The sequence below is a fragment of the Lemur catta genome, chromosome 23, assembly GCF_020740605.2.
Source record: "Lemur catta isolate mLemCat1 chromosome 23, mLemCat1.pri, whole genome shotgun sequence".
In the NCBI taxonomy this organism is placed as follows: Eukaryota; Metazoa; Chordata; class Mammalia; order Primates; family Lemuridae; genus Lemur; species Lemur catta.
In genome coordinates this window covers 27,291,685-27,298,891 of record NC_059150.1, presented here as the reverse complement: position 1 = coordinate 27,298,891, position 7,207 = coordinate 27,291,685, and positions in this window count along the sequence as shown.

Genomic DNA, 7,207 nt, shown 5'->3' with positions numbered 1-7,207 from the left:
ATATTTAGATCTATTTTATTCAAATAACTTATGTTGGAAATTGTTTAAAAATACTTTAGGTTTAACAATCCCCAGAAGAATGAGAATGATACATAATCACTCTACCAAGTTATGGAGGGTGAGATATAAAATTTTATGCCATGTAATTAATTTGGGAGTTATCAGAAGGATTCATTTAAAACAAGAACAACAAGAACAAAAACTACACCTCAAAGTACAATTTTTTTTTATTTCAAGATATTATGAGGGTACAAACATTTTGGTTACATTTTATGACTTTGTCTCACCCAAGGGAGGTTTAGAGGCATGCCCTTCCCCTCTACAATGCTCACCATGTCCATTAGTTGTGAGTTTACCCCCCCAACCCCCTAATCCCTGGAGAACATTACTACCGTGTGAGCATCATAGTGTTGTTGATCAGTCAGTGCCAGTTTGATGGCGAGTACATGTGGAGCCTATTCTTCCAATCTTGTGACACCTCACTTTGGAGGATGGGCTCAAGCTCTATCCAGGAAAATATAAGAGGTGCTAGATCACTGTCGTTTCTTATAACTGAGTAATATTCCATTGTATACATATACCAAATTTTAATAATCCACTCATGAATCGACGGGCACTTGGGTTGTTTCCACATCCTTGCAATAGTGAATTGTGCTGCCATGAACATGTGGGTGCAGATGTCTTTATTATAGAATGTCTTTTGCTCTTTTGGGTACATGCCTCATAGTGCTACTGCTGGATCTAATGGTATTTCTATTTTTGGCTCTTTGAGGTATCTCCGAATTCTTTTCCACATAGGTTGCACCAATTTGCAGTCCCACCAGCAGTGTAAGAGTGTTCCTATCTCTCCACATCCTCACCAGCATTTGTTGTTTTGGAATTTTTTGATAGAGGCCAGTCTCACTGGGGTTAGGTGCTATCTCATTGTGGTTTTGATTTGCATTTCTCTAATGATTAGAGATGTTGAGCATTTTTTAATATGTTTGCTGGCCATTATTCAGTCTTCTTTTGAAAAGTTTCTGTTTATTTCCTTTGGTCATTTATTAATGGGGTTGTTTGATTTTTTCTTGTTGATTTTTTTAAGTTCTATATAGATTCTTGTTATCAGCCTTTTATCGGATGTGTAGAGAGCAAATATTTTCTCCCATTCTGTAGGCTGTCTATTCACTCTAATGATAGTTTTCTTGGCTGTGCAAAAGCTTTTTAATTTGATCAGATCCCATTTATTTATTTTTGTTACTGTAGTGATTGCTTTGGAGGACTTCTTCAAAAATTCTTTACCTAGGCCAATCTGAAAGGGTCTGAAAGGGTCTTCCCAACATCTTCTTCTAGAATTCTTAAGGTTTCATGCATTAGGTTTAAGTCTGTTATCCATCTTGAATTGATTTTTGTGAGAGGTGAGAGGTGGGGATTCACTTTCAATCTTCTGCATGTAGCTATCCAGTTTTCCCAGCACCCTTTATTGAAAAGAGATTCTTTTCCTCAGTGTATATTTTTGTCTGTTTTGTCAAAGATTAGATTACCATATGCAGATGGTTTCATCTCTGGATTCTCAGTCCTGTTCCAAAGGTCTATGTCTCTGTTCTTGTGCCAATACCATGTTGTTTTAGTTACTATAGCCTTGTAGTACAGCTTGAAGTCCCGTAGACTGATACCTCTCAGTTTGTTCTTCTTACTTAAGATTGCTTTGGCCGTATGAGGTCTTCTCTGGTTCCATACAAAGCATAGAATTATGTTTTCTAGATCTGTAAAGAATGATGATGGTACTTTGATAGGGATTGCATTAATTCTGTAGATCACTTTAGGTAGTATGGACATTTTAATGATATTGATTCTACCAATCCATGAGCAAGATAGATTTTTCCATCTGTTTATATCTTCTATAATTTCTTTTCTTAGAGTTTTGCAGTTCTCCCTGTATATGTCTCTCACATCTTTCATTAAATATATTCCTAGATATTTAATTTTCTTTGAGGCTATTGTAAAAGGTATTGTGTTTTTTATTTGAATTTCAGCTTGACTGTTCTTGGCATATATCAATGTCTCTGATTGTGTGTATTGATTTTGTATCCTGAGACTTTACTGAATTCATTTATCAATTCTAGGAGTCTCTTCATTGAATCCTTGGGGTTTTCTAGGTATAATATCATATCATCAGCAAAGAGCGAGAGTTTGAGCTCATCTGCCCCAATTTGGACGCCCTTAATTCCCCTCTCTTGTCTAATTGCTCTAGCAAGGACTTCCAGCACTATGTTGAATAGACTTGGAGATAGTGGACAATCTTGTCTGGTTCTGGTTCTAAGTGGGAATGGTTTCAATTTTTCCCCATTTATTATGATATTGGCCATGGGTTTATCATAAATGGACTTGATAATTTTGAGATATGACCCATCTATGCCTATTTTGTAAAGAGTTTTATCATAAAGCTGTGCTGGACTTTGTCAAATGCTTTTTCTGCATCTATTGAGAGAATCATATGGTCTTTGTTCTTTCATTTATTTATGAGGTGAATTGCATTTATAGATTTGTGTATGTTGAACCAGCCTTTCATCCCTGGAATAAAGCCCACCTGGTCATGGTGAATTATTTCTTTGACATGCTGCTAATTCCTGGAAACATACGACCTCCCTGAGTTCACCCAGGAGGTAATATAATTTCTGAATAGACCAATCTCAAGCTTAGAAATTGGAGGAGCAATTAAAAACTTCCCGAAATGGAAAAGTCCCAGACCAGATGGCTACACTTCAGAGTTTTACCAAACATACAAAGAAGAACTCATACCTATACTACAGAAATTATTCCACAACATTGAGAAAGATGGTATTCTTCCTAACTCATTCTATGAAGCCAATTATCTACCTTGATACCAAAGCCAGGAAAAGACACAACAAAAAAAGAAAACTACAGACCAATATCCCTCATGAATATAGATGCAAAAATCCTCAACAAAATTTTAGCAAATCAAAGTACAATTTTTTTAAAACTATCTCATAAAATGTTTGGGGTTTTAGCTTAATCTAACATAGGAAGCAGGAGGAGTCTGCTTCATTATAGCAAATACAGATGGAGATGGGCTGGAAGTAGGGTAAGAATGGGTGCAGAAGAGAGAAATGGAAAGATGTAAGAAACCTTATAGACCCAGCCTGGCAAGAGTCTGTCTGTTTTAGAGAGTATTAGGAGTAGAGGAAGAAGGATGTTAATGCTCATGATCAATGAGAAACCCCAGAGAGAGACTTACAGAGTTCAGGGTTAAAAAGCAATTAAAAACAAAATGCTTATAGGAGATGAGGCGGCAAATAGAGCCAGAAATGTTTAAGGTAGTGGGAGCCAGCATGCGCAGGAACTACGATCGATCTCTAACATCTCACACTTCGCTCAGAGCTTTCTTCAAACTGCTGAAACCAAGTGACTTCATAGTATTTGCACTAACTTTAACTGTGAAATATTTTTAAAACTGACTCTCAAAGAATGGAATTTTCCTTTGATATCATAATTAAATAAACCTTATTAAAAGGAAACTCTTATAAAAAGTTTAAAAATTCCATAATTTCTTTTCCTCAACTGGTGGTCTTATGTTATAGTCCAGATGGTAATGCTGACCCTGTTAAGACTAATTAGATTGCACACGTCACCTAAATTGTGCCACATAATTTTATTGAAGAAAAACAATGAATATTAGCAGTCTAGCTTCACAGGGAAGTTTCTCCTCTGATAAAATAAATAAAACTCATCAGAAAAGATTAATTTTATCCTCTTACACTGAGATCTGAATCAGCCATGTAATTGCTACATACATATAAAAATACAATTTTTGTATCAAATATTTGTTGGAAAAAACAAATGAAACCGAAATGAAAGCAGTAATAAGCTAAGAGATCATTTCTTTCCAGGAAACTGTCAGCTCTGCATAAGGGACCAGACGCGTCAGGACAGAGGTATGGCCCGGGCTGTGAGGAGAAGCAGGAGTCACCAGGAGACCAGCTTAGGGATTCTCTCGGGCCCAGCTTTGCCCCTGGACCACTTCTGGTGCAAGTGCTTTGCAGAATGATGTCACTGACACAGTAAGAAGCATCATGTCCAGTGCAGTTAAAAATTCATTAAAATGAATGAAGGGAAAATATGTTTTAGCTATTTCATTCATAAAATCCCACAAATGAAGGAATTTCTCTTTGCTTAACATTTTTTAAAATGCCATCACTTGGACAATAATCATGCTGAAAACTATTCTTTAGACAATCAGTGGTGAGAAACTCCATAGAGAGAATATTATAAGAACATATCTCCACAATTAGTAACATGAAATCCTACAAAATCAAACCAAATGCAAAGGAAAGCAGAGCTGACCACAAGTGAAGGACTGAAGAAATCCACATTGGACAGCCCTTATTTCATAGCAATGGCCCGTGGTTCATCTAACATGGATGTAAATTTTAATATTTTTTCTGTAACATAAAATTCATTCAGAAAATGACAAACATTAAACTCAAGAGTCCAATTCCCAAATCTGTAGTATGACAATAAAAATGCTGCCAGGAGAGGCCATGCAGAGTGCTGGTTAAGAGTAAGGACTCTGAAGGCAGACCCTGCAGGGTCCCATTCCTCCCCCTCCTGCTGGCCTTGGTCTCGTCAGAGTGACTGGACACCTGTGGGCCTCAGAGTCCTCGTCATGACACAGGATAATACCAGTAGTAGCAGTTGGCAGTAATTTCACACACAGGTGCCACAGTATCTTTCAGCCATTCATTTGTTTTCTGAAATTACCATAATACGAAGACAGTTTCTCCACTTTCGAGGACCAGAAAGAGATCTTTATCAAGATACCCAGAGTCCACCAGTTTCTCAGTAATAAGCTTCTGATAACTGAAAACCACCAGAAATTATAGGTGTCTAAGAATGCCAATCCTTAAAAATAACCCATGAAGTAAACATTATTATACCCATTTTCAGATGAGGAAACTGAGGTTCAAAAGTTTAACTCTCCCAAGATAACAAAGCAACTGAATGTCAGAGCTATTCTTCAAATCCTAGGCTGTAGCACTCCAATACCATGCTGCAATAATGGTTCCAATAAGTGGTTTTATTCCACAATAAAGATGTATAAGGATAGCCAAATTTTTACAGTCTAGCACAGTGGTTCACAAAGTGGGACCTGGGAACCCAGGGGCGGTCCATGAGGCCTTTTCAGGGAGTCCATGAGGTCAAACTATTTTCATAATAATACTGAGACATTATTTTCCCTTTTCATTCTCATTCTCTCATGAGCATACAGTGAAGTTTTACAGAGGCTACATCATCTGCAATGTTGTAACAAATAAAACACAGAGGCAGATACAAGAATCCTGCTGTATTCTATTAAGCCAGACCATAAAGAAACTTGCAAAAATGTGAAACAATGCCAATTTTCTAATTAAAGCTTTTTTTTAGTTTTAAAAAATAAGGTTATTTTTCACAAAAAAGTTATTTATGTTATTTTATAATATATAATATTATAATATATTGTTATTTAAAAATAAATGATGGGTAGGATTTTTGTGTTAATGAGACAATAGCCAAGATTTGGAATCAACCTAAGTGTCCAACAGAAAAATGGATAAAGAAATTGTGGTACATATACATAATAGATATGTAGATTGTTATTTTAAACAATCTACATATCCATATATAGATATAATAATAGATCATTATTTTAAAATAATAATTTATTTAAAATAAATCTTAAAATGTATATAATATAGATTATTTTTAAATAAATGATCAATACATAGTTTATATAATAGATTATTTTTAAATGATTGTTATTTTAAAATAATAGATTGTTATTTTAAAATAAATGGAGAGTTTAGTCCATTCATATTCAGTATTATTATTGAAAGTTAAGGACTTACTACTGCCATGCTGTTATTTGATTTCTGGTCATTTTTTTCAGTACATATTTTTAAATTTCCTCAGTTTTAGTTTAAATACACTCAATATATCTAAATATAATACACATAAACAAAAGCTCTTTGGGGGCCTCAATAATTTGTAAGAGTCTAAAGGTGTTCTAAGAACAAAAGATTTGAGGACTGTGAAGAACATTTACAGGGTTTATGCCATTGTCAATACAAAATCATAAGTGAGCAAAAAATATCATACAGGGAGTGTTTTTCAACGAGCACCTAATTTAGTTTGATAGCTATCTGGGCACCCTAAAATCAAATGTTATTTCTGCCACCGCATCTACCCAATTTGAAGGCATTTTTCCATGATGTAAGGACTTCCAAGAGATTTTTGCCAGGTGATATCATGTGAAGTTTTTTTATTGTTTGGGAGTACAGTGGGTTATGAATTAAGGAGGTGAAAAGTTGAGTGATTCTATCAAAATGAGATTTTATTATGTGTTTTTTAAAAGGAGTTCATATCTTAAAAGATTGCCAAAGAATCCCTTCCACATAACATGGTGAAAGAGGGTGAAGAACTCAGCTTGCACAGCTATGGCCAGCATTTAACCTCAAAAAAAATAAAATGTGTGTATATGTGTGTGTTTTAAAACGGTAACTACAATAACATTATATCTAATTTTTATTATATTATATATACAATTTAAATAAACGGGTTAGTTCTGTGTGGGCTCCCCGGTCCCTGCCCCGTGTCTGTGTCGTGACTGAAAATCCTGCAGTGACCGCCGTGGGACCCACCGGCTGCAGGCTCTTCCCAGCAGCCTCCAACCCAACCTGGGGCCTCGAACACTCACAGACCTGATCCAGATAGCCAGGCTGTTGCCCAAAACACTAAAAGAAATGGCCCCATCCCTGAGCCAATTTCCTTAAACCCTCATAAAAACTCCGTGTCCTGAGCCCCTTACTTCGGACACATGTAGAACCGCTGGCTGAGCTGCGGCACCTCTGCCAGTGGCTCTGCTAATAAATGTCCTGGACTGACCACCCTGGCGTCTAGTGCTTCTCTTTGGAATCCCAGCCAGCCCCAGCTCGGGACAGTCTGGTGCTGCTTTATCAGGATAACTTTCTTGCTATATGGGAAGTACTTATATGTTTTAATGCAAACTAACGTTCCTATCTAGCAAGTATATATTTAGATGATATATTAAGGTTCTCCAGAGAGACAAAACCAAGAGGTATAGATTGGATGGAAAGACAGAGAGACAGATATAGAAATTTACTATAAGGCATTGACTCACATGATCATGGGGACTGAGAAGTCCCATGAT